The sequence below is a fragment of the Eucyclogobius newberryi genome, unplaced genomic scaffold (assembly GCF_026437365.1).
Source record: "Eucyclogobius newberryi isolate DKJ021-1_F unplaced genomic scaffold, fEucNew1.0.hap1 SCAF_14, whole genome shotgun sequence".
Lineage (NCBI taxonomy): Eukaryota > Metazoa > Chordata > Actinopteri > Gobiiformes > Gobiidae > Eucyclogobius > Eucyclogobius newberryi.
The window spans coordinates 19,443,332-19,466,378 of record NW_027315768.1 but is presented as its reverse complement, the minus strand read 5'-3'; the positions used below and the strand labels follow the sequence as shown (position 1 = coordinate 19,466,378).

General features: G+C 41.3%; 1 protein-coding gene across 4 annotated transcripts in view; it reads left to right on the top strand.

Annotated features, from left to right (window-relative positions):
* The first annotated feature begins 7,638 nt into the window (after positions 1–7,638).
* The window catches only part of il1rapl1a (interleukin 1 receptor accessory protein-like 1a), a 188,114-nt gene continuing 172,705 nt past the window's right edge, over positions 7,639–23,047 (top strand). For 2 of the 4 annotated variants that reach the window (XM_072444776.1, XM_072444775.1), the window contains exon 1: positions 7,639–8,181. The gene's annotated coding sequence lies outside the window, so the exon portion shown is untranslated. The remainder of the gene's footprint in view (positions 8,182–23,047) is intronic. The other 2 variants (XM_072444778.1, XM_072444777.1) reach the window with 1 other exon arrangement.

Genomic DNA, 23,047 nt, shown 5'->3' with positions numbered 1-23,047 from the left:
GTTGGGTTAAATGGAAGAGGTTGAACACTTGCTGATGTGATTTTGAGTCTCAAACCTAGAATAGAAGATGTTGAGTTGCTCAGCTAGTTTCCGGTCATTTGCAGCATGGGGGACTCTGGGCTTGTATTTGATGAGAAGCCGGAGCCCTCTCCACACAGAGTTGTTGTTGGAGAACTGCTGCTTCAGACGCGTATTGTACTGTGATCTAGCAGTGACACCTCTCTGCTGAATCCATACTTCGCATCATTAGAGCGCTCTCTGTCACCGGCCCTGTGCGCTGCCTCCTTCTGCTGCCTTAAAGATGGAATGGACGATTTTTTGGCCCAAATCTGAGTCTCATTTCCTGGTTGCGTGGACTGCCGATTAGTCCTGCCACATATCAATCATAGGATGCACCTACTGTTGGCTCGTCCCCAGGTGAGCAGCATGTTTCCCTGTGTCTAAGCGCATGGATCTATCATAATATAGTTATTTCAGTGTACGGGACAAAATTAAAACAGAGAAAGACAGTTCGAGCTGGCTCAGAAGAGACTGAAATCTACGGGAGACGAGAGATGCGATACGATCCGTCGTGCTAATAAACAAACGCATGTGTGGCAACGAGGCTTTTCTCTGCTTCCGCACTGGGGGGAGTGCGCATGCGCACTTCTGCTTGAATTCTCAAATCGGCGAAAAATTGTCCCTCACGCCTTTAACTGCCTCAGTTTCTGTAGGAACGAGGGTTTGTCTTTATTGAAAGTGACTTTGGTGTGTGTTGGTATAATGCTGTCCTCACAGAATAGAATGTATGACGTCACAGTGTCCGTGTTCTCATCCAAACTATCTGTGGCAGCTCTGAAAACCTCCCAGTCTGCCTCATTTGTCCACTTCTTAGATGTCCTCACTACAGGTTTGGAGAGCTTCAGCCTCTGTCTCTACGTGGGGATCAGAGGAATCATGACTTGATCTGAAAAGCCCAAAGCAGCGCCGGCCACAGCACGAAATGCATTACTTACTGTTATGTGACAGTGATCCAGCGTGTTCTGCTCTTCAGTCGGGACTCTAATAAACTGTCTGTGCTTTGGTAGATCGTGGCTAAGATTCCCCTTGTTAAAATAGCCCAAAATAATACACAAAGAGTTTGGGAAGGTCCGCTTCACACTCAAAATCTGGTCCGTGAGCGTGTGCTGTGCCTCCTGCACGTTTGTGCTTGGTGGAACGTAAACAGCAGCCAAAATGAATGAGGTGAACTCACATGGAGAGTAGAATGGTTTGTAGTTAATGGAAAGAGGGCTGCCTCTCCACAGATCTGACTTGTGGTCTGGTGATGTCACCTGCTTGTCTCCATGAGATGGATATGTTTAATGTCATACAGTGGGATATTCCAGGCAAAGCACATTATATCTCTATGGAGACAGAAGGTGGTGTACCCCTCACCAGTGCATCTTTAACACGCTGTGTATTGTGACATTGTGTACAAAGCCACCATAGATTTAGTCTTTCATCTGTTTTCCTTCACTTAGGATGAGTCTGACCAATCTATGTATGAGTAGATTGGCAGTGAATTTAAGGACTGGCTTAATGACTGACTCTTGGCCGACCTTGTGTTCCGAACTTTGCTTTAGAGCTTCAATTGCTGCTCGTCAATTTCTATGTTAATGAATACTAGGGGCGATAGGGAGGGACGGACAGGAGGCTTTTGTTTATGCACAATTTGTCATTATATACTTGGAAAGTAACCTTCTATTCTAAAAATGCTTTTTAGACATTCCATTTAACTTGACTGCTTATGTCCAATCCACCATTTAAATCTTTCGAGGGTCCATTTTCCTGTCTTACTTAACTTTTCAAATCACCCCTTGATACTATGTATTTTTCAACAATCCAACTGTGCACTGTTCACACTTCACGTGAGATGAAGGGAGATTTCTCTATACCACCTTAGCTTTCTCTTTGTAAAATGCTGATCCAGCTCCAGTCTTTTGATTAAAAAGAAAAAACTCAGTTGGGAATAATAGGAAATGTCCCCTGATGACGACGGCTCTGATTGGCTGCTTGATCTATAATTCAAGGTTGGACGTGAGAGCTGTAATGAGACAGTCTAATGATGTTGATGAGTGAGTGATAACTTAATGATGTTCACTGCTTTGACTTGATTTGACAGTGGGTTTTGTAATATTGTACCTTCATTTACGTTAGCAATGACGTCCATTTATGGGGCCCTAGTATAAAGGCAATTAAAACAAAGATCACATGTGTCAACACTGATAATCGGTTATGTCTTTCCAAAATATCACTTTTAAATCCAGATTTTCCCCCCTCTTTTGTTATTTATTGTATTTTAATAAACTTTTTTCAATCATATAACTAACATTATATTGTTATTTAGCAAAATCTCTGCCCCAGGGTAGCTGTGGCTACAATAGTTGCTTATCACCACTGTGTATGGGATGAAAAATAATGACAACAGAGTAGCGCTTGGAGGGATGTGATAAGCCTTTAAAGCGTATTATAGATAGTATATTAAGACATTATTATTATCATATTAATGTTCAAATGAAAACAGTTTTTTCAGGAGAAAACACAAATGTTATTGCTTCATAAGGGTCCTTTAGGGAAGGAGGCTGATCAGATATTGAAGTACAGGAGAAGAAGAATTTCTGAAGATCCATTTGAAAACTAAGAAGAAGTCATAAAAACATAAAAGTATAATATATACCTAGTCAAAGCAGTTAATAGCAGGAATAGGATCAAATCAAAATAGCAGGAGATTATCGTCTGTCTGGAGAATGATCTTGTGATGATTGTCTTTATTAATTTGACCCCATGTAGGTTAGGTCACATGAGATACCAGAATATGCAATAAATATGATAATTTGCCGTGAAGCCAGTGCTTTTACTAATCATAATCCATACAAAATATGTTATGCTATGAAAAGTGCAATAAATTGAACACACAATATCACACATGAAGCCTGCGTAAATTCAGCCTGGAAGACCTGACTCCACCCATCTACGTCAAGGCCACCATGGAAGGACCCCTCTCCCCAGCCCCATCATCGCACTCAAGCGGCGCCCGCCTGTCCGTCTGTGAGAGTCAGATCCCTCACTTCACCATGGACTCTTCCAGGTTTCTGCGCTAATCCCAAAGAGGTTATGCAGTTTTTCCCGGCCAAAGAAGTAGGGTGAAAGGTCAGGGGGCGTCTGCACCATGGCCCTCCTACCTGCTCCTCATCCCCAATCAACGCTCCCAAGTCACTCCTCCCCGCTCCCAATCAGTACCAGGCGGTCACATTAAAGCCCTGAGGCAGATGGCTCGGCCGCTTCAAACTGTACTGCGACCCACTACCTCCCCAGCTCCTCCTCTGCATTCCCCTCATCCTCTACCTTCTCTTCACATCTACCACCACCAGTCTCCAGGCTCCGGGGGGAGACATCTAATTCAAATAGATCATGGAGTGCCCATGATCGCAACGTCTTCCGCCGGGGTCTGAGCGCCAAATAACCCACGAATAAAGCTTGCTAAACAGTCCTTTCTCGTGGTCTCTGTGTCTCTCCAGGGTGAAATAGTATTGTCTCGTGGATTTAATTTTTTGTCCGACCCCTAGTTCAAATGTATCATCAAGTGTTGAAACAGTGCTTTTTATACTGCATTTGTGACAATACCTTTACTGCTACACTGACAAGGTTGTTTTGAAAACACTATTATTATTAGAATTGACCAAACAGTGTCAAAATACATGCGTAGCTCAAGGCGATTTAGCCTTGCCAAACCCCAGAGTTGTCGAATCAAGGCAAGCCATTATCATTACCTTTTCTGCCAAACGGTTCGGACAAAGGCCCCCTCAATTTATGTTCTACTGATTTGCAAACCAATATATTACATTTTCAATATACTGTAGATGTTCTTTTTTTAAATTAAGATTGTCCATTTATTTTACAAAAAATCCTACAAGACCATATTTTGCCTTTTTAATTGTTTAAGAACACCGTCTGGACACTTAAATCTGTGATCATTTCGAGATGATTTGTTGAGGCACTGCAGAGGGAGTAATCTAGTTCCCTGTTGAAATATTTAGTACTACTCCGCATGCTTAAAATTCCAACTGCACAATTCGATAAATGTTGCTTCCAGTACTAAGCACATTAGCAAGTCGGGGAAATGCACTGGCAGAAAAATATGAAATTTAGCAGTACAGTTTGCAACTTGCTTTATCCCACCAAGACAAGCATGGTATTTGGATGCTAATTGGCTTGGTTATATGCTGCACAATAAAGAATAACCTTATATCCTTGTAATTAAATTGCAATTTATCCAAGCATCCTGGATTGATTATCTATGTGTGTTTTGTCAACTTCTGAATTGTTGGATATATGGCATATCAAGCACTGTTACCTTGCAGAGCTAAGATACTAGGGTCCTTTGTTAAGATGTGGGCTTGGAGCTTGTGCTGCTGGTACTGTCGCATAGGCACAGATGTGTACACCATGAAGAGGATAAATAGCATCATCTCTGCAATTATGGGAAGGTCAGAACCTGCCGTCACAGCAACCACTTGGCATCCACTATGGAAACGGCTTGGCACCCATAACCTGCGGATTTCATAGACTTGCAATAAAGCAATGGGCATGTATCATTCAGCACGCTCTGGGAAACATCTGCTTACCATCACAGGAGGGTGTGAAAACGAGTGCATGTTTGTATGTGTGCAACACAAAGATGGATCACGAGCAAAGTCGGACAAATGACAAGGATAAAGAAAGAAGACAAGATTGATATTGTTAAGCAGAAAAAAGAAGAGAAAGGAGCTGTGAGATATCAGGATAAATTATTGATCTGATTCTTAAACTTCAACTCTCAATCAAGATCAATATGAGCAAAGATATCCTTAGGCAATGTTTTGAAAGAAAAAGGGTGAGGTCTGGACATGTGACTTCAAGGAGTGGTAATGAGGAAACAATAAAAAAGTCGGATCGAACTAAGAGTGTAGCGCTTGTGTTGTAGTCAAGTATTAGGTATCTTAAGCATATTGCCCCAAGTGCGGATATAAACAACAACATCAACATTTAGTAAAGATTTCCCTTTGTTTGACATGTTGGAATCATGCTATCACTTGTGCATTCTTGATTTCTATCTCCTACCAATTCTAAAAGGTAGTGTGTAGGCTTGGTCTCCAGACTGCAGTCCTTAGTTGTATGCATTGCTTTGTTGTGTTTTTTTCCAACACAATGGGACACATTTTTTTCTTTTTGCTGTAACCTCCCCCATTCTATCTATGCTGTTTCTTTGCTAACAGAAAGTACAGCTTGTGATTCGCTATAGCTTTTTATACATACAGGACAATAATTCCCCTTTCTATCCAGAAATGAAACTACACCAAAACCAGAGCCAAGTAAACCAGGATGTGTTGGAATTAGATGTTTTTGATGAGTAGTGATTCATCCAAACGTGTTGTCACCAGCTGGCGCTGCATGTGCCAGAGAGAGGAGCCAGAGTCCTATTTTCTGTTGGGCTGCTTCTGTTACCTGGATGTATCCCTGTATTTGAACATGCTCTGAGCAGGCATCAGGAGTAGCTGTAGCCACAGCCATCATGTTTTACTATGGTTAGTATCAGGTAGATCTTAACTTTGCAGTAACCAAGCTGACATGTGTAGCTGTAGTAGTTGATTTGAGTTCTACACTTCATCAATCTGGGATTGCTTCTGGCTGAAAGTGATCAGAAAAGGGTATTATGTTATAAAAGCAGAGCAAATCAAACTTTCACTGGAACAGTTGAGAGAAAAGTCCAGACATATGCCCCATTCACAAATGCTCAAAGCCCTGCTATATTTCTGCAACAATAGATGAAGTATGTCTATTGGTGTTGCCATCTTTGTCCTGGCTTCTGCCCAATCTACAATGCTGCTCTGTGATTGGTCCAATATCTGCCCCATTTGTGGGTCTGGGCTCAAATGCAAACAAAAGTATGGGACAAGATTAATTCTAATGAGTTGGGAACTCCCAAATATCTCAAATTCATCTTGCTGAGAAAGGTATGTGTGCTTTGGTTTTCAATCAACACTATACACCGTTCTTTATATACGTTTACCTTTCTTCACAAAATAATTTAACTTAGAGTGATTTAAAGTCACGCAAAATCAACTGCATGAAACCACAAATGGTTTGATTAAATTTAAAATGTGTGGTCTCCTGTCTTTTGGTCTGTTTTTTTCATTGTATAAAATTATTGACATGTCGACTGAAAACACTTGAATTAATAAAAAAAACAATAAATTTCAACTCACAAAAATATTAAGAAAATGTTTTTTTTCAAAAAATTATATATTTTAATATTGGTTTGAGTTTGACAACGAAGTGGCACAGAATTTTACCATTCAAATGATTGCTTATTTTAAATGTAAGTCTTATGAAGGTTTCCCACCATGTTTTAATGACTCAAGTTTTGTCAAGACTATCAGAGAGGCTGATGTGTCGTTTACTGAACAGAAGGCGTCTGGATGGACAGCACCGCAGCAGCAGTAAAAACATCATGAGTAGGAGGGAGAGGCGATGGATCCTATGATCTGGCAGCAGTTTCTATTGCTCACTAATATATGTGATGTAAGATATCAACTGTCTGTTCAACTGATTGACCAGGTGAGACTTTTTAAAGACGAGGATCAGAGCTTTGTCACAGTTGGAGCCTGTGTATTTATCCAACAGTTATCAGGTCTTCATTCACGACATGTTTAATACAATGAAGTGATGCAGTGATTTCATTAAGCAACACACAATGAACTTCAGGGCACCAGGCTGCTGTGTGGTAAATTAATCCAAATGTATGGTGTTGTTATACTTTTACCCATGTGTGCATTCATGCATTCTTTACAACGCCGGAAGATGCTTCAAAATGTGCCAATAAAACAAAATGTAGTTTCACTTGCAGGAGAAACATTGGACATCTTTTTTTGTGCCTTTCATTGGCAGTAAAACGTACAGATTTTTTCTTCCACTGTTCTCCTCAAAGAAATGTTGATGGCCATTCAAACATGTCGCTGGGGTAACGGTGCAGTGCATGTTGTTGCATGTGTTTCTAAATTAAACAACAACAAACAGTCTGTATATTTTCTATAATACACTACTACTTTTATCATATATATTTATATATTTTAAAAAAAACTTACTCTAAAGAAATAATTGAAATCCAACCCACAAATTCTGAATTCCTGCCACAGGGTGAATCGTTTTATATTTCATTGTGCAGTGTTATGGTAGGTTGAGGGTGTTTCTTTATAACGGGATACGTTCAAACATGAGCTACTTCATGTTGCATCAAACCAAAGCGGAACAATGTTTAAGTTCAACAGGAATTTCTAACATTTTACATCTGCTTGTGGAATCCAGCACAGCCACTTGTTCAGCATCATCCTCGTGCCATAGAGCAGCATTTCGTGATTCTGTGAGTAGAATCCATAGTTGTCCGCTCCACCTTCTCTCAGCCTCCACTTGAGTCGCACGCGTCTGCAGGAATTCTCTCCGCTCCGCCACCATTTCAGCGTCAAATCGATGAGTGCAGATACAGCGCGTGTTGGGCCCCGCAGAGGACGGTGTGTGGTGCACTAGGACCGGGGAGAAGAGGAGAGACAGAGCAAACACAGAGAGGAGAGAGAGAGAGAGAGGTACTGCGCGTCGTGTGCATTTGCAACTACAGAGCGGAGCAGTGGAGGAAACCCCCATTGGATTTGGCCCTTATATCCATATATTTCTTTTCGCCATCTCTACAGCGGCGAGTTGGATGCGCACCAACAGGAGCGGCTGGGGAGGTCCAGCAGCACCGGCCCGGATTAGGATTCGATTGTAAAAGTCTGCTGTCACTAATGTTGGTCCCTCAATTGACAGCTATAGTGTTGTCAAGCACATGCCTTTTTTGATTCGGCAACTTATGTTTTTCAATCTTTCTATCCATCATTCTGGTTTCCGAGCGCGCAAGTGACATCTGCGTGTAGGAGAGAGGTTGGCGCACTTCTTCAAAAGGGACTGTTCCGTTCCAATTGGGATTTTAAACCGGACCGTTTGGCTGAATGGGTGATGCTGCCGAGTTGCTGTCTATTAGTGGCTCGCTTTATCGCAAGGTGTTCTGCTCATTGTTGACCTGGAGCTGTGATGTCCAAAGCCCCCCTCGTTGACTAACAAGAGACATTTTTTGGAATCGAGTTGAAGGTAAGCCGGTTTCTGTCAGATGTTCTACGCGGGGCTCGTCAAAGTTCGGCCCTTTCAATTGAAGTAACTACTTACGTGTAGACCGCACAGTTAAAAAGTCAGAATCTAGATGTTTAGACACGAGTTAAACGATGCTTATGGTGAGATGTCAGAGAAAACGGTCTTCAAAGACCCGCAAATAGCCGGTGGAATAATGTCGGTGGACTGGACATGTGTGCTTTATTAGACTATTTGTTCATGAGCTCAATCATTGCGAGAGGAGCTGGAGAAGCCCTCTGCAGTGCAGTCTCTCTCTCTCTCTCTCACACACACACACACACACACACACAAACACACACACACACACACACGCACCAGCCGCCGGGCTCACTGGAGCTCACTAAGGAGAGGATTTAGATAAAGGTGCAAACCAAGCGGCAGCTCTCCCTGAAGGCAGTCTGCCAGTATAAGCCTTATTATGCGCACGATCCCGCCTTTATACTCCAAATATAGGCTACTGCTTGTGCCGAGGTGACGATTTAGCACCGGCTACAATGCACTCCTGTTCATGGATGCACCACAATAACTTATCAATTTCTCTGAGCGTTCACGTGAAGCAACATTCTGTCTGTTTGATGTGGCTGTCACGTTATCATCATTACCCTGTCGTGTTTAAGTCCAGACAGTGACACATGTGCACGTCATGTATGTGGATACTGTACTGTAGTTTCTCAGAGCGCGCTGCGCGTTCTGCGGGGCGGAACGGTGCTAAATGCCGACGCATGACGCAGGAATTTGACTGGATGATGATTGATGAGATTTGAAAAAAAGAACCTCCTCCTAAAATAAAACGTTTAAACTGTTGGGATATGTCTAACTAAAATCATTTAGTTATTTACCAATGGTAGAGTTTAGGAAGGGGCATGAGATCTTTTATGGACTTCAACGTGTGCGACTCTTTTATAGCCTACTGTTAACTACAGTCTCCAGCCTAGTCGTTATTTGGTGTGCACTGCTCGTGAAAGCAGTTTCCCCTACTCTGTCAGGTGACCTATATCCCTCGGTGCTGGCAGGGGTGACATACCCGAGGCCAGCTGGAGGTGAGCCACTTCCCAGTTCACGTTGTTATCCAGCCACAATGAAGTCCAGGCCTAGAGGCCACAGGTCCGAACAGCAGCTGCAGCCGATCATCGGGAAGGGATGAAGGGAACTGTCTGTGGTGCTGAACTACTCGACATACATGGCATTGTTGCTCTTTGCAGTACAGTGCCTTTTTATTTAGTTGACCTCATGATTGGAGCCACAGTTACATGACACACAGCACTTTTTTTTGATTAAGCACTAGCAGACAATATACAGCTATGTAAAGGCAGATTAACCCTGTGGGAGTCATAGGCCACAGTCTGCAGACCTCCCTGTGGCCATTGAGCCACAGTATCGTCCAGCGTAGCGCCATAGATCATGTGCTTTGTGTGTTACAGTCGTCTGAAAGGGATTGCTGCTGGACTGTGTCTGCTTGTATCTTGTGTTGGTGATGAATGATAAGTGTGTTTTCTCCTACTGCTGATTGAATTAGTCCAACCCAGAGACCCCTCACTTTCCCAAGCAGCACTCCAGGGCACTTCTGCAGCACAGTGTATCAATAAACGGGTGGATGAAGTGTAAGTGATGGTGGTGCAGGGACAGCCGGTGTGAGGCGGGGGACATGCTCAGGGAGAGCCCGCTGATCACACAGCAGATTGGAGCCCTCAGTGTGAGCGTCTGTCAGTCTGTGCCGTGGGGGAGAGAGTCTCTGCTGACCCACAACACTGGGTAAACTCCAGCTTCATTGTGCCACTAAGGCCAGCTCAGACTTGTATTATGAGAGGCTTGTCAGATCAACCTGGATCTGTGCATCAGTGGCTCTATCTGCTGCTGACCGACATGGCCGGCCTTTTGATGGCTTTGTTTTGAAGGCTGCGCGCTGACGCAGACCCCATGAGGCCAGTGGCAGCTGAGCTCCTACTGTGGCAGATTGATATTTGTAATTTAAGAGAAGCTGTCACACAGCATCCTCCAGATGGAAAGACCCGAAGAGGCATGCAGTCGATTAAACATGGTTTGTTTAGAAATAAACATTTTGATGTGGGAGCTGAGATTCATTGGAGGCATATTGGCTTAAGGGTTCAGAATGTTCAATTATACAAAGATGCATATACAATTACAATAGTAATGTGGATGAGAAGAGTGCAGTGCTCTGAGGGAGGGCTTTTAGCTTGTCTGTCAATGCTGAGAGCAGAGGGGGGCCAGTGATATGTGTGTGGGGTGCAGGGTGCTTTAGGCAAGTTCAGAACATAATTCATTTCTCAGCAACCGACCTGCTCTCATAAGCACAAGGCTCCAATCATGCTTCTAGAAATTGATATTTGGACGATGGGCATGTTTGAGAAAGACCATCCCCTCCTCATCACATTGATTGACAATAAAATAAGAATAAGCAGCACATGAAGAACAGTACTTGATTAAGTGCCCTTCAAAAGCATCTAACAAGTGCAATAAATCAGCTTTCCATTTCACAAATGAGGACAATGGTATTTAGATGCTGACCTGAAAACTCCGACATTTCAAGGTGTTAACTAATATTCAGTGCATGTACAATAAACCATGATACAGATTATTTGTAGGTTAAACTTTATGTTGAATTCTCCACCTTTACTTGCAATGTACTCCATAAATGGACAATGCACAGATAGAAATGTGATTTGTACAACGTTGGTCACCACGGAAAAAAAAATACCAGGAGAGTAGAACCGTGTGGATGATTCAATGAGTTTCCACTGGTGCTGATGATAATAAACATGGCCAGGTCATTTTATAATTCAGTATTTCTGTCTCCTTGTATCTTTTAAAGAGACTCAGAGTGGCCCCCAACAGCTGCAATGGAATCATTCTCTGAGCTGTCATTTCGAATAGTTCAGTCCCAGTCGTCTCTCTAACCATGGGCCATAAGGAGAAGATGACACGCACACTCAGCAACATGCAGTCCAAAAAGGCAAGAGGCTTAAAACAATCCTACAGACTCAAAAACATATGAAACTTATATCTGTTTGAAGTAAAAATACAATCGCTGTGCCGCTTGGTGGTGATTTTCAGCATATCCTTCCCCAGTCTCATCCCCATTTCATGCTGCACTGCCCTGTAAATAAAGCTTATGGGCCAAAAAAGAAACAAATTCCCCTGATGAGCTTAGAAATTACTCACTTGTGATTTGTAATTTGATCTAACTTCTTTACAGTTTAAAAAAAAAACTCTTGCATTACGTTTTACAGGGCCCTGGCCTCAATCAAAATCTATTACCTGAGCAATCTATTGGTGGTTTTACAGATACGAGAATGCACCTATGTCAAATTCTCAGATGGGGAGCAAGAGCAAGTTTTTGCTATTAATTACATTGTACTTTAATTAAAAAAAAAATAAATGCAAAATTTAGATTAAAAAAATGTTGAATTTGCAAATTTCTATTAGAAACTAGATCTCATAACTTCCTATATCACAACAAAAGCTTACATTTTAACACTATTCATTTCAGCTGCCCCCCCATCTGTATAAAACTGTATTGGCATATACTATAGGCCAATATTCATATTATGACCTTATACAGATGGCCCTATAAGATGTCATATGAAACCCATGCTACACTTTCAATCGAGGAGTTAAACTATGAACTCTAGACCACACACGAGTAACAACAGGGCCATGTTTGAAAACATTACCACGTATTTCAGCTCTTATCGTTTTTTTTTATTTATGTAGCGATTAGCGCTGAAAATAGCATACAAGACTTCAGTGGTGTTTGAAGGAATTGGCCTAGCATTTTATTTTCACAAAAAAAAAGCAAAATAAAAACAGCCCCTGTCAAACTGTACAGTGAGACTGATACTGAGAATGTACTGATACTGAGTACATTTGTGTGGATGAGATGATGAGATATTTCAAGTGTTTCTTGAACCTCAGGCTCCTCCTTTATTATGTTTCTGGTTCTGGGGCAATGAGTCCCTGTGGAGAAGCCCTGCACAGCTGCCGTAGCCAGATCGTTTTGTTCAGAATGTGGGCTATTAGCACCACTGGTCAGTAATAAGTGAGCAACAAGTCCTAAACGCTTGAGCTCAGCCGTGGCCTGAAAGATTAGCTCAATTATTAGAGGCTGTTTAGGAGAGCTTTTAGGCTGTGTTTATTTGCCTTTTCTAGAGGATGTTTAACAGCCAGCATTTTGCAAGTTATTTCTCGAGTACACTACCTACGTTATACTGTATTTGTATGTCACAAAGTCATTGTAATTCAATGGCGTGAGAATTTACCCTGGTACAAGTAAGTCAAGTTTGAGTCCAGTATTTGGTTTGATGCTTTTCTTACGCTTTTTTCCAAGACTATGATTACAAACTAAAAAAAAAACAATGACATTGTCCATATTGTTTAGCTTATACTCACCCTTTTCTTAATGACATTGTTTTTCATCACTCTTAAGCTCGTTTCCAGGCATACATAAGATGCGCCTTGATTTGCAAATGTCTGATCCAACACACAGACCCAGTGAGTCCTGGCTCCATGCCGTGACCTGGCTCTGGTCCTGTTTCTGCGGTCTCGTACCGTGCACCCCCTCCTCCCCCCTCCTCCCCCCCCCTACATCATCTCCTTCATTAGACTGGACTTCTCAGCACGGCTCCGCATGTCTGCTCTGATCCTGACATGTTCACATCACACCAGTGTCCATGCCAAAGCGACCTAGTGAGAACTCCCATTGGCATATTACAAGACCTACATATGTCGGGTCTGCATTTCATGAACTTGGACTCTTGATACACCAGTTTATCCTCTTCACACAGCGAGGGTCACAGTCATACATTTCAGTTTTACAGTCATTGTGAAAAGAAAGATCACAGTTTGACGATTATTCACACTGATTTACACCATGACCAAATAGCAATGAAATTCTTATTCTTTCATTCTCATTACCATTCCCGAGGTTTCTGAAATCAAACTTTGAATGATAAAGTTAAGTGAATGTGACAAAAGCACAGATAAAAAAGTACATCACATATTGGCTACTTTTACTTTCTTGTAAAGATTGAACGGTGGAAAAAATCAAGTACATCGTTCATAGCAAAGAAAATACTACAAACAGAGACATTTCACTGTTGTCTAGTTATTAAACCTCAATTAATGCATAGACATGTTTAACACATTTTTATTGGATTGACATAATCAGACTATTGTTAACAGGATTCAAATAAAAGATTATATATTCATTTTTGTCCATATTGCCCACATTATAAAATATATATTATAATAATAATACTATTATTGAACTTGATTTAATTAACTGAATAATTGTCATGGAATTAGAAAATGTCCTTGGGAGGAGACATACACCGATGCTATTCCGCAACACATTGAGAACACAATTCAACTTAGAATATGAAACGACACAGAAATATCAGACATTTGTATGGCAAGCTTGGGAGAAAACGCGGGGACTGATCACGCAAGCTGTTGTACGCAGTCTGCGTGATCCTCCTGCGTCTCACCCCGTTTTTTCCCATGCTGGTTGGTTTTATTAGATATTCTGGAATAGGCGGGTCACATTTCTCATTGGTCAGCCTCACATCAAGGCACTTGGTATTTTTCCGTTGAGATAAAGCCTGCAAGGGGGGGTGCAACTCCCCCCCTGGGGCAACATTCTTTGGCCCATCTTTACGACCCCGTCACACACCCGTTCTTCTCTTAGACTAATGATGCAGATAAAATATCACTTGTTATGCAGATAAAATACATCACAGAAATATAATCATATATTCACATTTTATCACATTTCCCTCCTGTTTATCAAAGCATTATTCTACTGTCTCATATGCCAATCACATTACTCTTTTCAGTTTTCAACATGTCTTTCATATTGTTGTTAAAATGACACTTTTACACACAAAAAGTTAATGTACATTTCTCAACATTGAACACACTCCTTTTCTCTCGGCCCACAACATTTCTACATGTCTATATTACTGTCCTAAATTTTGAGTCAGATTGGTCAATCTCTGTAATTTGACAGACAGACAATTTATCTTGTCTATAATTTGTGCGGTGTGATGGGAAATATAGAAGTACAAGCGGAAAGCCCTTAAACCCGCTGCTCTCTGGTCAGTCACTTTGACTCGTCAGGGACCTCTCTGGACACCCCAATAGAATCAAATACGTAGTATCAGGTGCTACTGGGACCAGATTGTCCACTAACCTCTCAACCTTGACCCTGCGGTATGGTTCTGGGTGATGCTGGTCTTTGTTATGACCATGGCTGGCCACAAAAGGGATACATAGGCACAACGTCCCACAAGTGTCCCCACATCACCATACGTCCTCGCTTGGTTTCTTAAGAGACTTTCTTCCGCTGCTCGCTTCGGTCACACCTAAGACACATATGAACTGATAGTAGAAAAAGCTTCAGTTGTAGTCATCTGGACTCAGTTTGAAAAAATAGACGTTTCGACTCTCATCCAAGAGTCATTGTCAATAACAGAATTTAGGTCGAGAACTCCGATATTAATACTGTTCAGTGGTAAGACCCGCCCATTGGGAGGAGCCTTCCTGAAGTAGAAAGAGTTGTTTGTTTCAACAGAAACTCCCCCTTGTATCTACCGAGCCTATTCAGAATCTTAATGGGCTATTAGAAACCTCTTTGTCTTTGTGAGACCCTGGCTCAACCACCCTGAGTACCTGATTAGCATCTGAATGTCCTTTACCTTTCCAGGGGTTCAGAATCCCATTATAAATAACAGGAAGATGAAACCTAAGCCCTCCATTTCTGTTTAAAGAAGGTCTTTCTTTTTTAACAAAAATAGCTTCCTTGACTCCTCTTTCAAACCATCTTTTCTCCCTGCTTAAAACCTTCACCTCACCGTCTTCAAACGAGTGATTAGAGGCTTCAAGATGGAGATGCACGGCGCTCTGAGGTCCTGAACTAGTATTTCTTCTGTGCTGATAAAGCCTCTTGTGTAGAGGCTGTTTCGTCTCACCTATGTAACGTTCTTTACAACTTTCTTCACTGCATTGGATCGAATAAACTACATTGCTCTGTTTTTGAGTCGGCAACTTGTCCTTTGGGTGAACCAGTTTTTGTCTTAAAGTGTTTCCTGGTTTAAAATAAACAGGGACTTCGTGTTGTCTAAAAATTCTCTGCAGTTTTTCCGACAGGCCAGACACATAAGGGATAGAAACACCCTTCCTTCTCTGTTCAGTTTCCCTTTTGTCCTGCTTCTTGGTTCTCTTCACTCTGTTGAGAGCCCAAGCGGGGTAACCACAGGCTGAGAGGGCATTTTCGGACATGTTTGTTGATCACATCAATGCGGTGGACCCACATATTAGGTTTACAAGAGAAGACGCTAAGGAGAATCGCTTGGCCTTTCTTGATTGTTCCACGATCAGAGGAGAGGACGGGAAACTCCAAATAGAAGTATATAGGAAACCTACACACACGGACCAGTATTTGCTCTTTGGTTCCAACCACCCACTACAGCATAAGCTGGGGGTGATCAGAACCTTACAACACAGAGCTCAAGGTGTGCCCACCAGCTCAGAGGGCAAGAAGAAAGAGGAAAAACATGTCCGAAATGCCCTCTCAGCCTGTGGTTACCCCGCTTGGGCTCTCAACAGAGTGAAGAGAACCAAGAAGCAGGACAAAAGGGAAACTGAACAGAGAAGGAAGGGTGTTTCTATCCCTTATGTGTCTGGCCTGTCGGAAAAACTGCAGAGAATTTTTAGACAACACGAAGTCCCTGTTTATTTTAAACCAGGAAACACTTTAAGACAAAAACTGGTTCACCCAAAGGACAAGTTGCCGACTCAAAAACAGAGCAATGTAGTTTATTCGATCCAATGCAGTGAAGAAAGTTGTAAAGAACGTTACATAGGTGAGACGAAACAGCCTCTACACAAGAGGCTTTATCAGCACAGAAGAAATACTAGTTCAGGACCTCAGAGCGCCGTGCATCTCCATCTTGAAGCCTCTAATCACTCGTTTGAAGACGGTGAGGTGAAGGTTTTAAGCAGGGAGAAAAGATGGTTTGAAAGAGGAGTCAAGGAAGCTATTTTTGTTAAAAAAGAAAGACCTTCTTTAAACAGAAATGGAGGGCTTAGGTTTCATCTTCCTGTTATTTATAATGGGATTCTGAACCCCTGGAAAGGTAAAGGACATTCAGATGCTAATCAGGTACTCAGGGTGGTTGAGCCAGGGTCTCACAAAGACAAAGAGGTTTCTAATAGCCCATTAAGATTCTGAATAGGCTCGGTAGATACAAGGGGGAGTTTCTGTTGAAACAAACAACTCTTTCTACTTCAGGAAGGCTCCTCCCAATGGGCGGGTCTTACCACTGAACAGTATTAATATCGGAGTTCTCGACCTAAATTCTGTTATTGACAATGACTCTTGGATGAGAGTCGAAACGTCTATTTTTTCAAACTGAGTCCAGATGACTACAACTGAAGCTTTTTCTACTATGGAACACGCCTGGACGAATGAGGGATTACACCGACATATGAACTGATACATTTCCCATCTCAATTCATAATCTCATTAACATTGCATGTAGTTATGTTGTAGCAGATAAAAAACTCTCTTAGTTAGTGCAAACAACAGTGGCTGTGGTGTAATATGCCATTGTGTTTCTTCAGCTACTGTCATGTCAATTATACATTGTACATTATACATTTCACATTACCTTTCTTCAAGTTGATCACTTATTTTCTTCCCTCTGTTTTCCATTTCTGTGTATGTTGATCGATTGTCCCGATTGCATAATGCAGGTGTTCAGCACCCATATTACCGTCATCGCCGTGATGATGATAACTCGTTGATTCTTTTAGTAGAGTATGGTACTCTGCGCACCGTAGCCTCTGGCTCTCGTTCATCGTAGCAGAGTATAGTACTTTGCGCACTGTAGAATCTGTGTTCACATCCATTGTAGCAGAGTATCGTACTCTACCGTAGACTCTGGACAAAACGCATACAAACGAAGTCCTGCGTCTGCGATGCTATGGATCTGGTGCTGTGTTGTCCAGACATTTCTCTCACTTTCCCATGAGAGCACCCATGTTCTCGTCCCTCCAATGGTCGGTGTGAGGACGACACGGTGTGGCTCCGTCCACTTGGCTTGTCCACTTGGCTCGTCTCTGTAAACACCACATCTCCAACACGTTTTGCTGCGGTGATAAACAAAGTCTTTTCGACAATTCAGTGTATTTCAAACAGTTTTCTTGTTTACAATTTTTTTTTTTTTTTAGTAATTATTGATTCGGAATATTTGTTTACTAGTACATATCCCTCCTTTTTGAGATATGGCTTTGCCCATTTCTCAAACTACTACACAATTCTACATTTAAACAAAATTTAATTAAAATTAAAATTAATTCAATAATCCAGATAGTTTACAACGTTCACTAATCCAGGATGTAATCAAGGAAGAGATGGAATTGCGTCTGTCACTCCAACTCCGCAATGTCACCTCTTGACCTTTCACAGTTCAGTGGTCACATCCCTGGCTGAGCCCCCCCTGTCTGTGTCTGTAATCCGACCCTGCCAAACCTATCTGTTTTACCACCATTTGTTTCAAACTCTAAATGTTTCAAACTCTAAAAGTCTCAAACTCTAAATGTTTCAATCCACGTGTGCGCGCGTATGTGTGTATGTATGTATGTATGTATGTGTGTGTGTGTGTGTGCAATTCAAAATACATCAAACTATAATAATTATCTCAATAATTCCCCCGTTGAGCTGGCCATAAGGGTCAGTTCACAACTTAGACCTTCACATACTTAACATAACATCTCCTCTGTGGGTGTGGCCTGAATAAGGTCACACATCTAATGTAATATGTTCTAATCTTCTATATGTGCTTCAGGTGAGTTTCAAAGTCAATCTCTCACACCTGCTCATGTGATGCTTTACAAACATTGTGTATTAGTTTGTTCTAGCAAGTCTATATGTGTATTAAAAATCAAAATGATTCTAAACCTTCCCCTTGTCCATAAGGCACATCTATTGTATCAACCTGTTTTCCCCTTGTTGCCTGCTTTCTTGTCTTTTCTTTGTAACGCATCATCTTCCTCTCTGTCTTCCTCTCTGTCTTCCTCTCTGTCTTCCTCTCTGTCTTCCCCTCTGTATTCCTCTCTTAACGGAGGAAACACCCATTTCCAAATTTCTAAACCTGCTTTTTCTTTCTCTCTTTTCACTTACTCTTTACCCTCACTTGTAACCTGCTTTTACTTTCTCTCTTTCTTGTAGTCTAACCATCTCTTGCCTCCGTCCTGAGTCCTATAATGTTTAAGTCCTGTTATCACTGGTTTCATAACTTCTATAGCGTCTAAATTTAGATGATATTGTCTAATTTAAATCTATTCAATTCTTGATTGAATCTCCACAATCCTTCAGGCATTTACTTTAGAATGTCAAATTCTTTCCCTGTTAATGTTAACTTTTCCCATTACTCATCAGTCAACCCCCCCTAAGGTGTAACCTCTTGGTGTCCCTGTGATGCGTAAAGATAACAACATCTGCTCCATCCTGAGTCCTCTCCAGATTCTTTGCCAGTCAATAGCCCCTTATCTCTGACTATCTTTTATGACTTGATGTCCTGTTGTCACCCTGTTAGTTAATAAACACATGTATGTCCCATGTCCCCCCACTTCTGCGTCAATTGCCCTAGTTAATGACACAGTCATGTCTTTCCTGGGTGGGCATTGGACGTCACTATTTAACTTATTCCCTCACTTACGTCTACATGCAATACGAGGTTTCCTCATGATAATACAAATAAATAAGTTACTGATATACTTTTACTATCACTTTACTTACTGCCCGTTCTATGTCCAAAAACTTCAGTAGTCACTAATTTACCCATATTATCACTCCCCAGGCCTGTGCCCGTATTTGATTCTAAATTTAAAAACACTTCTGTCTTTTCGTCCTGTACTTTCATCTAGTCATGCATTAAGTCCAAAAAGATATTTTTTGTCAAGTCCAAAATTAAACAAAACAAAACAAAACAAAACGTAGGTTTGTTCTGTGCACTCAAAAAACACGATACCGTAAAAACACAACTTTTGTATTCGATGTCGGGGACAGGAAGTGTCCTGTCTGTGATTACATTCCCCCCAAAAAATTGGCCATCTATGAAAATCTGAATTCATCTTCATCTCTTATCAAGTTTAATACAATCTTTATAATTTATTGTTGTCAATCAAAACAAAACCCTTAAAATTTGTTCTAATACTAAAATTTAAAACCATCTGGGTTTAGTTCCTAATTTATTCCTTCATTCAGAGCGTCCTCTGAACTGCTTTCCCTTCTCCTGTGTTGTTGACCCCCCTTATCTCCCCCTCTCTGCCACGTCATCTGAGCACACTGGAAGTCTCCCTCCAAAATCCTCTTATGACTTTTCCTTTGTCTTTTTACAGTTTGGGGTGATAATTTTGGCATTATGTGGTCTCGATCGTCTGAGAGAAATGCTACTTGCTTTACAGTCACGGTCAATGTCAAGCTTCTAGAGAAAATTCCATATTAGATTCCTCCGGACATAAACGTGGTGTTTAAAGATTCACCCGTGACTGCAAATTTTAGATCTCTCAGAATAACGCCTTGTGACCCTTGTATGATTAATTGTGATTCACACTTGTTAGTTAATCACTTATTAATCCTCATTCACACATTCACACTTCTCTCTTACTTACTTCGCTCGTGCACAGCGCTTACATTCACACATATTTCCTCAGTAATATCAAACTGGGCATTTCCTCAGTAATACCTAACTGGGCATTTCCTCAGTAATACCTAACTGGGCATAAAAGCCTACGATATTTCCTCAGTAATATCAAACTGGGCATTTCCTCAGTAATACCTAACTGGGCATAAAAGCCTACGATATTTCCTCAGTAATATCAAACTGGGCATTTCCTCAGTAACACCTAACTGGGCATAAAAGCCTACGATATTTTTTCCAGTAAATATCAAACTAATGCATAAAACGTTTTATGGCTAACTCTTTTTCACACACAATGTTTTGTCTGACCTTCTTTGTCGCCTGTGTTCTCCTGCTGCTTCGAAACGACGCGCTCTCCTCGCGGAGAATGAGGTGCGATGGGCGGCCACGGGGAAAAGTGGACTTCTTTCAGCTGTGCACAGACTTCACCGATTCACCCGTCAATCTCCGCGAAGGGCAGCTGGTCGTCCGGCTCGATAGGACCAGAAAATGTCATGGAATTGAGACATGTCCTTGGGAGGAGACATACACCGATGCTATTCCGTAACACATTGAGAACACAATTCAACTTAGAATATGAAACGACACAGAAATATCAGACATTTGTATGGCAAGCTTGGGAGAAAACGCGGGGACTGATCACGCAAGCTGTTGTAAGCAGCCTGCGTGATCCTCCTGCGTCTCACCCCGTTTTTTCCCATGCTGGTTGATTTTCATTAAATATTCTGGAATAGGCGGGTCACATTTCTCATTGGTCAGCCTCACATCAAGGCACTTGGTATTTTTCCGTAGAGATAAAGCCTGCAAGGTGGGGTGCATTCTTTGGCCCATCTTTATGATACCTTCACAAACAAATGCAGTTTGTCACACACCCGTTTTTCTCTTAGACTAATGATGCAGATAAAATATCACTATTATGCAGATAAAATACATCACAGAAATATAATCATATATTCACATTTTATCACAATAATCTAAACCTCCTTAGCCTCTCCAAGTAGGCTGGTTTCAACTACATTGTGAGTTCATTTGTTAAACTTGCATTTATAAATTACAGATTAATTATGTCCTTATTTTAACTGATTTTGTATACAGGGAAAATAACATTTATTTTAGCACATTTTATGCAGAAAAAACTCAGTGGAAAGCACATTTACACTAACTATAAGACCATTTTGTCCAGGTTTTGTCCCAGTTCCTATCATAATTATAAATATTTTTTTATTATTGCTTCTTGTAGAACTGTAATGAATTTTCTAAATGTTTAAGGTCTCTTTTGGAATGAAAGGGCATGACTACATTTGAATACGGTACATCAGGAGAATGATCTATGTTGGATTTTAAAGTCCGAGAGATAGTAGTGAGTTAATCGTAAAACGGATGCTGTTTGCCAGGCTGTAGTGAGGGGAGGACCCATAATAAATACAGATCTATCAATACGGACAGAGCTACCAAAAAGTATCCATACTTTAATGAAAATGATGATATTTAAATTTTCATACGATACATTATGTAAAATTCCAATGTATTTTTGCACAAAATTCATTGGTATCAAAATCAGATTAATATTGTGATATTTGCCATAGTTTTAATTGGTATCGGAATGGAATGAACAATCAGTGGTATTGCCCATCACTACCAGGCGGTTTAAGACCAAAATGGAGATTTGGATGTTTTGAAAGACAACAGTTAGGTTTGTTTGAGAAAATATATACAAGAAGGTGTAGGCAGGTGCTTTTGCTGTGGCAGCCTTTGAAAAGGAAAAGAAAGATACTTTATTGATTATTCTTTATTCTTAGAAACATTTCAGACTGTCAAAGAGTCATACACCACTACATAATTAAAACAAATACTTGTCAGCGTTGCAAATTGAACAATCTAGAGAGTCAATCTGCAGTACAACCCAAAAATATGCTCAATTTATAAGTCTCAAGAACATCAATATCCCCCTAAAGACACAATGTGCAAGTGCAACATCCGTCAATTTATGGCCCTGGTCCTTGGGCTAATGGTGAAAACTTTCAGACCGCTGCCTCTGTAACGATCGCAGTCTCTCCAACTTACTGTCCCACAATAGTTTCTGCTCACTGAATAGGTCATAATGAGATTTCATCTGAGGTAACTGTACTGCTCCCTTTAGGGCCCTCTCCCATCTCTGAGGCCCTCCGGACTGTACAACTGAGGCAGAGCTGGTGGAAGAGCAATCAATGAGGCTCTTTGTGTGTGTGGGTGTGTTAGATTGTGTGTGCGATTGTGCCCTGCTTTGGACATTCTGTTTTTTTATTATTATTATTTTGAACTAAAATGTAGGTGTAATGTTTTCAGGAAAATCTATCAACAGTTAAAAGTTGGACACAGAATCCATCTCAGTTAGTTTAGTCTGTTAGATTTGGAAAAGCCAAAGTATAGCTGGTTTGACAAGGTGCAAAATTCTTCGCTCCGGTTGCCACTGGAAGGGCTTAACAAAGTTGGCAAATAGCTGAAATTTGTAGCATCACTTGATTCAAAATAATTTATAGTAACATTTGAACAGGCAGTTAATGAATACTAGATCATTTGGAAAGCATCCAAATGTTGTTCTTATTATATCTTATATTTATCTTAGTCTTCATTGTGTTTTCCCAATATAATTCAACATCTTACATTCAATACACGCACTGTCCCTCTGTGGTTTCAGCACAGGTTTCAAGCAACAAAAATATCGCAATAAATAAAAATATAGCATTACACTGATGAAATATTGATTGTTGTCTGGGTTAGCTTTTATTAGGCCCGAGCGCCACAAGCTGGCGAGAGGCCTATTAATCTCGTAAGGCCGTGCGAAGCACGGCTGCGAAAGTGCGCACGTAGTGCGCACGAAATCGAGCGCGAAGCGCTCGCCCACTTCCAAACACTCACTAACGCACTCCTCCACTCATGCACGCCCCGTGCATACTAATTAGTTGTAGGAAAATGGAACATTACCGTTGTAAACGGGCGAAGCCCGTGCAAAAGTTCGCACTAAACGAGCACTTTACATTGGGATGACGACCGCGAAGCGGTCGTCATCCCCATATAAAGCACTCATTTGCGCTAAGTAGCTCACGAATACGTTCCCCATCTCT